The sequence below is a fragment of the Schistocerca piceifrons genome, chromosome 2 (assembly GCF_021461385.2).
Source record: "Schistocerca piceifrons isolate TAMUIC-IGC-003096 chromosome 2, iqSchPice1.1, whole genome shotgun sequence".
Taxonomy (NCBI): Eukaryota; Metazoa; Arthropoda; class Insecta; order Orthoptera; family Acrididae; genus Schistocerca; species Schistocerca piceifrons.
Window position 1 is genome coordinate 227,788,405 of NC_060139.1, and position 11,184 is coordinate 227,799,588.

Consider the following 11,184-nt stretch of genomic DNA (forward strand, 5'->3'; position numbering starts at 1 on the left):
TCCTATCTTTGCTGTTATTACAGCCTGCACGAGGTCACTTACCTTGTCCGGTGCTTTCATCTCTTCTTCACATAGATCATCTTCTACGGTCGCATCCTGATCATATCTTAAAAATAATTGTCTAAGATGTAATGTGTGCTTGCTTGTGCCCCCTGTTGTCAAATCGGTCGGCCGGTGGGGGCTCATTACGACCGATTGTTGTTTACCGGGGGAGACAACGGCGTTGCATCAGTAGTGTCCGTTACCTCTACAAAGTGTACTGAGTGGTTATTCTGTCGCCAGTTAGTTTCCGGACCGCTGCGTGCAACATTTTCTTGCGACCGGCCGTCGCTATTCCTCCTTGGTCTATCATTCCTATTACTGTAACTATTGTAATTTTCATTTGCGTGCCGCCTTTCATCACGCGTGCCTGACCAATCATTCACGTGATTTCTATCATTTCCATACCGGCGTGGACCGTAATCTGTACTATACCTTCGGTCTTCACGTCTCTGTGGCGCCGAATTCCTCCGATTCCCGTAATTCCAGGTTCCATTATTTGGCCTTGTCGCATACGGATGCCAACTGTGTGGGTTTTGTCCACTGCCATTAAAATGATATCCGTTACCGTTGTTTTGATTGGTTCCGGAATATTCATTCCGATTACCTGTGCTCGGCTCTTCTTCGTATATTAGATCAATTGAGTCAAGCACGGAAAGATAGTATTCAAGGTCGTTCTCCGGTATGGTTACCAATTTTTCGCGTAAGTTCGCGGGTAGTTTGTTTTTCAGAATTTTGAGAACATCTACGTGCGGTATTGGATTGTTCCAATAGCGCGTCTTATTCAAGTACTTTTCGAAATACTTTCTCAACCCGCCGTTTTTGAGGTTGAACGGTTGTGGGTTGAATACTTCACGGCGCAGTCTTTCTTGGACCCCAGCAGACCAATATTTCTCCAAGAAAGCCCGTTTGTGGCCCACAAAAGTGCGTCGCCTTGTGTGAAGCCTACTATATATCTAATCTTCTGTGCCTCAGTCCAGTTTCTTGGTAAGATATTTTTAAATGCTCTTACAAATACGACTGGATGAGTTTTTCTGGATTCTGTGGAGAAAACTGGAAACTGTCTATGTTTCAACAGGCTCTCATCGACTGGAATCGTCGAGATGCAAGGCGACACGCCTACTGCCTGTTGCAGCACCGCGTTTGGCGAATAGCCATTGTTTGCCTGCGCCGGTGCGTGCACATACGCCGGACTGGGCGCGTGATGTTCTGCGTTATTGACATCGTAATCTGGCACGGGCGAATAAGTGTCGCACTGCCTGTTGCTTGACGTAGGCAAGTCATTTGAAACATTCAGTCTACCAGCAATTTCCTTGCGTATTCTGTCCTCGGCTACTTTGATTTCATTACCTAATTTTTCAAAAAGTTTTGTTTCCCGGTCAGTTATTGATTCATTTACACTACCGTTTTCTAAAGTTTCATTTATTTTGATAATGTCCGCGTTGATACGTCGAGTCTCCTGTTTCAGAAAACCGACTTCTTCGTTAACTTTATTAACTTGGTCAGGTATTTCTTCACATGCGGACTGTACTCTTGTTAAATTTAATTGAATAGCCTGTACGTTTTCATGTATTTCTTTTTGTACGGTTTGTGTTTGATTGTGTGTTTCTACTATTTCTGACAGTTCCTGTTCCTGTTTGTTTGTAAGATCTGACAATTTCTTTTCTAAGTCATTTGCCAATACATTGTATACACTATTGACGGTTTTGATGACTTTGTCTTCGATCTTTTGATCGATTTCATTGGTGAGCTTTATTTAAGCGTTGATCGAAATGTCTGTGTATGTTTTCAAATTGCGTGTTTACACTTGAAAACTGCTGTTGGAACCCAATTTCCATGTTTGACAATTTTGTGTTTGTCATTATTTCTAGATTCGCCAGTTTCTCGCTCACATTTGACATCAGACTATATAATGCCTCAAGCGTAACTGACGAAGCTTGTGTGTTTGTATTTATGCCATTATTTGTTGCCATTGTTTCTCTGCCACGGTCTGATTGAATCGAAACCGGGCTAGGTTCACTGACTTCACGCGAAATATTTTCATCTGATCTGGTAATCGATGCTTCATCGACTGTGCACAAGGTTTCATTTGCAAGTGGTTCGTTATTGTTAATCCCTGTGGAGTGCAATTGAATTGTATTTACTTCTACATTATGTTGTGCTGAAAAACTAATTGCGTCATCATTTACGTCACTATTGTCAGAATCGGTGACGTGTCCATGAACATTTGTCAAATTAAAGTTCTTCGATTCCATTGTGAAGATATTATTTTTATCTGTACTTTACTGTTAATCTAAATCTTTAAATTCTCTCGCAGTTGAATTAATAAATATATCTCGCGATTGTTATTTGTTGCGCGTCGGAAATTTACAAGATGGCGCACTACGTCTTCTAATTCTGCGATTGTTGAACATAAAAAAGTAATTATCAAAGTGTAATTGTGTGTTGCCACAAACACTACCAGGATTTTAATATGGACGGAAAAGGTTCTGCTTTAAGTGGAGCTAAGCCAAGGTGCAGCCACTGCATGCGTTTGCGCTTTCCTACCTTAATTCCGGCTGAGCTGCGTCACTCACGATTACGTTAGTTTTGTAAATCCTTGTCCTTGTTCCTTCTGGTTATTGTGCCATCCGTTTATACAGTTAATATTGTTTCACTTTATTCGTCATTTTCCATGTGCGTCATGTAACAGAGAAACAGTAATTAGTACAAGTACATTTGTAGCACAACAATGAAGTACTTACTCTTTGTTCCACCAGCACTGTCCTGTCACGGTCGCCAGTGTGGCGAAATAAATAAAAAACATTTTTACCTTTTAAATTCCACGTCATTGTTGATTTAATCAGAGTTCTCACCTGAGACGTAGAATTAGTCCTTCTGCCACAATATTAATTCACTAGTCGCCATCGATGTTCTTCTCTTTGCTGACCGTGTGTACCATCATGAGTCGGCATCGGTTCACTTCACGAAGACGGTGGAAACCAAGGAATACTATGCTACGTCGCTATAAATAATTTTCGTAACACTTCGATACTTTTCACTATTTTTTATTCACAACACAATAAGACTTGCTGTGCTCATCGCACAAACCATAATTACCAACCACATGGCTGCCTTTCCGCACAGTCCAAAATCACGTCCATCCTCCACAAGGCAACAATCGAAAGTGTCCCTTAGCTCCTTGGAGTATCAAACAAAAGAGAATCCAATGTGAACTTTACAAAGATTATAATATACATGCCTCTCAATTTATCTTTGGCGCAGCTTTTAAGATATTGTATGTCTCTGCATAGGAATGTGTCATTACAAGGTAGCAATGATGGAAATAAAAGAAAGGTTCAGGAGTGGAATTAAAATTCAAGGTAAAACGATATCAATGATACGATTCGCTCATGACATTGCTATCTTGAATGAAAGTGAAGAAGAATTACATGATCTGCTGGACGGAATGAACAGTCTAATGAGAACAGGGTATGGATTGAGAGTAAATCGAAGAAGGACGAAGGTAATGAGAAATAGTAGAAATGAGAACAGCGAGAAACTTAATCGGGATTGATTGTCACGAAGTAGAGGAAGTTAAGGAATTTTGCTACCTAAGCAGTAAAATAACCAATGACGGACGGAGCAAGGAGGACATTAAAAGCAGACTAGAAATGGCAAAATGGGCACTCCTAGCCAACAGGTCCACTAATGTCAAATATCGGCCTTAATTTGAGGGAGAAATTTCGGAGAATGTACGTCTCGAGTGCAGCATTGCATGGCAGTGAAACACGGACTGTGGGAAAACCGGGCAGAAGGTAATCGAAGCATTCGAGATGTGGGGTGCTACTGACGAATGTTGAAAATTGGACTGATAAGGTAAGGAATGAGGAGGTTCTGTGCAAAATCGGAGACGAAAGGATTGTGTGGAAAACACTTATAAGGAGAAGGGACAGGACGATGGGACATTTGTTAAGACATGAGGGAATGACTTCCATAGTACTAGAAGAAGCTGTAGAAAGCAAGAACTGTAGAGGAAGACAGAGATTAGAATACATCCAGCAACTAGTAGCAGACGTAGGTTGCAAGTGCTACTCTGAGATGAAGAGTTAAGCACAGGAGAGGAATTCGTGGCGGGCCGCATGAATGTTGCTTTCATTCCATGACTTTCCGTTAATAACTACGAAATGCGACCCTTCTGACAGGAAACCGCGACTCCAATCACACAACTGAGATGATAGTCCATAGGCAGCAATTTGATTTGAAGTAGCTTGTGAGATGTGGTGTCAAAAGCCTTCTGGAATTCTGAAAATATGAAATCTGTTTGACATCCAGTTTCAAAAGCACTCACTACTTCGTGAGGATAAAGAGCAAGCAGTGTTTCACAAGAGCGGTATTTCCTGAATCCGTGTTGGCTGTTTGTCAATAAAGCGTTTTCTCCGAGATAACTCATAATATTCGAACACAGTATATGTTCTAAAATCATACTGCAAATCGACGTGAGCGGTATGGCTCTGTAATGGAGCCTGATAACTCCTGTTTCTTTTCTTGAGTACTGGTGTGACTTGTGCTGATTTCCAGTCTTTAGGTATGGATCTTCCAACGAACGATCCGTTGTGCATGATTGCTAAATACGGAGCTATTGTATCAGCATACTCTGAAAGGAATCTGACTGGTATACAGTCAGAACCGGCAGCCTTTCCTTCATTAAGCGATTTAAGCTGCTTTGCTACACCGAGGATATTTACTTCTAAGTTACTCGTGTTGCCGGTCGTTTTTGATTCGAATTCTTGAATATTTACTTCTCCTTCGGGGAAGGAACATTTGAAAACAGTATGTAGTTACTCTGCTTTAGTGGCACTGTTATCAGTGACATCACCATTGTATTTGATCAGTGAAGGTACTGACTGTGTCTTTCCGCTGGTGCACTTTATATACGAGTAGAATCTCTTTCAATTTTCTGCCAGATTTCGGTGTTAACCCGGTGCTGGCCATGGGACTGCAGCACCTCCACAAGACACGCACGTGTGTGTGTAGATAATATTTTTGTTTCATCTTAACACTGTAATTACTGTTCAGTAAACGTTTATTTACAGAGTTTGTAGACTTCAGCATAGAAACAGATTGAGTGAAAGTCAGGACATTAATCTCCAATGTTGCTTAAGGGTTCAGATCAAAATGTTTGTTACAATCAACACAAGTCCTTTGTGGCTACAAAATGTTGAGAGAGCAGCGCGAGCTGGGAGTCTGTGCATAGAGTGCTTCACTAATACTCTACTAAATGAAAACCATAGGTCATGCGCTACAGTAATTTCTTCATATATCGCAAAGCCTGACGAAAACGAGTTCCACTGACTTCTCTCACAAAATTATTCCTAATACGCGTCTGTATACAACCCACAAACTAGAAAGATAAACTTGTCTATGCCGTCCTCTCACGTAATCTTCACTCAGCCATCTCCTAGCATAAACCATAATCTCCCAGGACGAAGCGTGAACTCCAGTACCTCCCAGGACAAAGTCTCCACTCAAGATTTACAATTTTCGAGCAAACTGGACAATTGATGAAGATGATGCTTAAGGTGAACAGCCATAAAATACACGTTAATTTGATATAACGTATGCATATTAATTAATTTCTCATATGTCAAGTTACTCGTTTTCAACGTGGCTAAGTTAGTCTTTCCACGTGTAATAAATTAAACTGCAAGTAATTACAACTTACTACAAATGTACAATGTTCGCTGTCACTGATCAGTTATTATATCTTTACCATTTCCTTCAATAGAGCTATAGCTTGACATGCACGTAAGCATTCTGTGCACATTTTACTTTGCGCAACGAATATGGTATAAATACAATAAGGATCCTAATTTTGCATGCCATGATTTCATTTCATATGTTATTCAATACGCCTGATTGGTATTTTCCCACACTCGATTCGCATCCGAGAGGATGACCGTTCAATCCCGCGTCCGGCCATCCTGATTTAGGCTTCCCGTGATTTCCCTAAATCGCTTCAGGCAAATGCCCGGATGGTTCCTTTGAAAGGCCACGGCCAACTTCCATCCCCATCCTTCCCAAATGTGATGACACCGATGAGGAATTTCCATCTAGCTGTTTGTAGCGTGGAATCTTAATTCTGCCACGCTCGCGAGGATTTTCCTCCTTATGGTGGCCACAACGACTTACCTACCTGCACCGTTCGCTGCTAATCCTTTCTGCCAGAGCTCTGTATAATAAGCAGAGCTTAGCCGTCCGCCTCTGGACTTCCTTGCTTCCAGTCATATACGCACTGGAAACTTTCCGTAAGCCTTTCCAATATGGATGCTACCTCCCTTACCACGTTAAGCTCTTTCTAGCTGCACCGAGCTCTCGCAGAAAACTGACTCACATAAAATTTCTTCCTTAGCTGTAATTTCACAAATCTCTCAGGTCCAACGCATGCTTTAACTCAAACACTTAACTGAAACACCATTCACATTATTTATGTTATATACAAGGTGACACATTTATCTTGACCACCCTAAATAACTGTTTGCCCAGATGAATATTTCAAAATGTTTCAAGCAAATGTTCTTTAGCCGTCAGGGGGACATCTCTCAGCATGATTGCCTTCGTTGTAGCTTTTGTTTTTTACAAAGATATGAACAGCGGTATGAATTTTTAAATGGCACCTTGTAAACTTTATTCAGCAATTCATTTCCTCTCCTAAAGACTTATTAAAAAATGTATCACAGTGTACCACTTGCTGAAACACAAGGTTATTAATTACATAACACAACATACGCCCCCCCCCCTCCCCCATGAAGCATGGGCCTTGCCGTTGGTGCGGAGGCTTGCGTGTCTCACCGATACAGATAGTCTTACCGTAGGTGCAACCACAACGGAGGGGTATCTGTTGAGAGGCCAGACAAACGTGTGGTTCCTGAAGAAGGGCAGCAGCCTTTTCAGTAGTTGCAGGGGCACCAGTCTGGATGATTAACTGATCTCACCTTGTAACACTAACCAAAACGGTTTTTGCTGTGTTGGTACATCTACTACATCTACATTTATACTCCGCAAAGCCACCCAACGGTGTGTGGCGGAGGGCACTTTACGTGCCACTGTCATTACCTCCCTTCCACTCGCGTATGGTTCGCGGGAAGAACGACTGCCGGAAAGCCTCCGTGCGCGCTCGAATCTCTCTAATTTTACATTCGTGATCTCCTCGGGAGGTATAAGTAGGGGGACGCAATATATTCGATATCTCATCCAGAAACGCGTCCTCTCGAAACCTGGACAGCAAGCTACACCGCGACGCAGAGCGCCTCTCTTGCAGAGTCACCACTTGAGTTTGAGAAACATCTCCGTAACGCTATCACGCTTACCAAATAACCCCGTGACAAAACGCACCGCTCTTCTTTGCGTCTTCTCTATCTCCTCCGTCAACCCGACCTGGTACGGATCCCACACTGATGAGCAATACTCAAGTATAAGCCGAACGAGCCACCTCCTTTGTTGATGGACTACATTTTCTAAGGACTCTCCCAATGAATCTCAACCTGGCACCCGCCTTATCAACAATTAATTTTATATGATCATTCCACTTCAAATCGTTCCGTACGCATACTCCCAGATATTTTACAGAAGTAACTGCTACCAGTGTTTGTTCCGCTATCATATAATCATACAATAAGGGATCCTTCTTTCTATGTATTCGCAATACATTACATTTGTCTATGTTAAGGGTCAATTGCCACTCCCTGCACCAAGTGCCTATCCGCTGCAGATCTTTCTGCATTTCGCTGCAATTTTCTAATGCTGTAACTTCTCTGTATACTACAGCATCATCCGCGAAAAGCCGCATGGAACTTCCGACACTATCTACTAGGATATTTATACATATTGTGAAAAGCAATGGTCCCATAACACTCCCCTGTGGTACGGCTGAGGTTACTTTAACGTCTGTACACATCACTCCATTGAGAACAACAGGCTGCGTTCTGTTTGTTAAAACTCTTCAATCCAGCCACGCAGCTGGTCTGATATTCCGTAGGCTCTTACTTTATTTATCAGACGACAGTGTGGAACTGTATCGAACGCCTTCCGGTATTGCGAACGGCTGAAAGCAAGGGAAAACTACAGCCGTAGTTTTTCCAGAAGGCATGCAGCTTTACTGTATGGTTAAATGATGATGGCGTCCTCTTAGGTACAATATTCCGGAGGCAAAATAGTCCCCTTATCGGATCTCCGGGCGGGGACTACTCAGGAGGACGTCGGTATCAGGAGAAAGAAAACTTTCGTTCTACGGATCGTAGCGTGAAATGTCAGATCACTTATTCGGGCAGGTAGGTTAGAAAATTTAAAAAGGGAAATGGATAGGTTTAAGTTAGATACAGTGGGAATTAGTGAAGTTCGGTGACAGGAGGAACAAGACATCTGGTCAGGTGAATACAGCGTTGTAAATACAAAATCAAATAGGGGTAATAATGAATAGGTAAGCTACTACAAACAATAGTGAACGAGTTATTGTGGCCAAGATAGACATGAAGCCTACATATACCTCAGTAGTACAAGTTTATATGCCAACTAGCTCCGCAGATGACGTAGGGATTGATGAAACATATGATGAGATAAAAGAAATTATTCAGAAAATAAAGGGAGACGGAAATTTAATAGTCATGGGTGACTGGTATTCGATAGTAGGAAAAGGAAGAGAAGGAAACGTAGTAGGTGAATATGGAATTGGGGTAAGAAATGAAAGAGGAAGCCGCCTGGTAGAATTTTGCACAGAGCATAACTTGATCCTAGATAACACTTGATTCAAGAATCATGAAAGAAGATTGTACACATGGAAGAGGCATGGAGATATTGGAAACTTTCAGATATTGGAAACTTTCAGATAGATTTTATAATGGCAAGGCAGAGATTTTTAGAGAGTTTTAGGGTGAGCGTTAGGGAACGATTCACAGGAATGGGGGAAAGAAATACAGTAGAAGAAGAATGGGTAGCTTTGAGGGATGAAATAGTGTAGACAGCAGAGGACCAAGTAGGTGAAAAGACGAGGGCTTGTAGAATTGCTGGGGTTACAGCATATATATTGAATTAATATTGAATATATATATTGAATTATATATATATATTATATATTATATATTGAATTATATATTGAATATATATATATATATATATATATATATATATATATATTGAATTTAATTGATGAAAGGAGAAAATATAAAAATGCAGTGAATGAAGTCGGCAAAAAGGAATACAAACGTCTCAAAAATGAGATCGACAGGAAGTGCAAAGTGGCTACGCAAGGATGGTTTGAGGACAAATGTAAGGATTTGGAGGCCTATCTAACTAGGAGTAAGATAGATACTGCCTCCAGGCAAATTAAAGAGACCTTTGGAGAAAATAGAACCATATGTATGAATATCAAGAGCCTATACGGAATCCCAGTTCTAAGCAAAGAAGGGAAAGCAGAAAGGTGGAAGGAGTTTATGGAGGATCTATACAAGGGCGATATGCTTGAGGACAATAGTATGGAAATGAATGAGGATGTAGATGAAGATGAAATGGGAGATATGATACTGGACAACATTCCATTAGAGGTACTGACATCCTTGGGAAAGTCAGCCCTGACAAAATGGTTCAAAGGGCTCTGAGCACTATGGGACTTAACATCTGAGGTCATCAGTCCCCTAAAACTTAGAAATACTTAAACCTAACTAACCTAAGGACATCACACACATCCATGCCCGAGGTAGGATTCAAACCTGCGACCGTAGCGGTCGCGCGGTTCCAGACTGAAGCGCCTAGAACCGCTCGGCCACACGAGCTGGCGCCCTGACAAAACTCTACCATCTCGTGAGCAAGATGTATGAGACAGGTGAAATACCCTCAGACATCAAGAAGGATATAATAATTCCAATCCCAAAGAAAGCAGGTATTAACAGATGCGAAAATTACCGAACTATCAGTTTAATAAGTCACTCCTGCAAAATACTAACGCCAATTCTTTACAGACGAAGGGCTAAACTGGTAGAAGCCGACCTCGAGGAAGCTCAGTTTGGATTCAGTAGAAATGTTGGAACACGTGAGGCAATACTGACTTATCTTTAAGACAGATTTAGGAAAGGCAAACCTATGTTTCTAGCATTTGTAGACTTAGAGAAAGCTTTTAACAATGTTGACTGAAATACTCTCTTTCAAATTCCGAAGGTGGCAGGGGTATAATACAGGGAGTGAAAGGCTATTTACAATTTGTACACAAACCAGATGACAATCATAAGTGTCGAGGAGCATGAAAGGGAAGCAGTGGTTGGGAAGGGAGTGAGACAGGGTTGTAGCCTATCCTCAATGTTATTCGGCCTGTATATTGAGGAAGCAGTAAAGGAAACAAAAGAAAAATTCGGAGTAGGAACTAAAATCCAAGGAGAAGAAATAAAAACTTTGAGGCTCTCCGATGAGATTGAAATTGTGTCAGAGATAGCAGTTGAACGGAATGGACAGTGTCTTGAAAGGAGGATATAAGATGAACATCAACAAAAGCAAAACTAGCATAATGGAACATAGTCTAAATAAGTTGGGCGATGCTGAGGGAATTAGATTAGCAAATGAGACACTTGAAGTAGTAGTTGAGTTTTGGTATTTGGTGAGCAAAATGACTGATGATGGTCGAAGTAGAGAGGATATAAAATGTAGACTGGCAATGGCAAGGAAAGCGTTTCTGAAGAAGAGAAATTTGTTAACATCGAGTATATATTTAAGTGTGAGCAAGTCGTTTCTGAAAGTATTTGTATGGTGTGTAGCCATGTACGGAAGTGAAACATGGACGATAAATTGTTTAGACCAGAAGAGAATAGAAGCTTTCGAAATGCGGTGTTACAGAAGAATACTGAAGATCAGATGGGTAGATCACGCATCTAATGAAAAGGTAATGAGAGAGTTGGGGAGAAGAGAAATTTGTGTCACAACTTGACTGGCAGAAGAGATCGGTTGGTAGGACATGTTCTGAGGCATCAAGGGATCACTAATTTAGTATTGGAGGGCAACGTGGAGGGTAAAAATCGTAGTGGGAGACCAGGAGATGAATACACTAATCAGATTCAGAAGGATGTAGGTTGCAGTAGGTACTGGGAGATGAAGAAGCTTGCACAGGATAGAGTAGCATGGAGA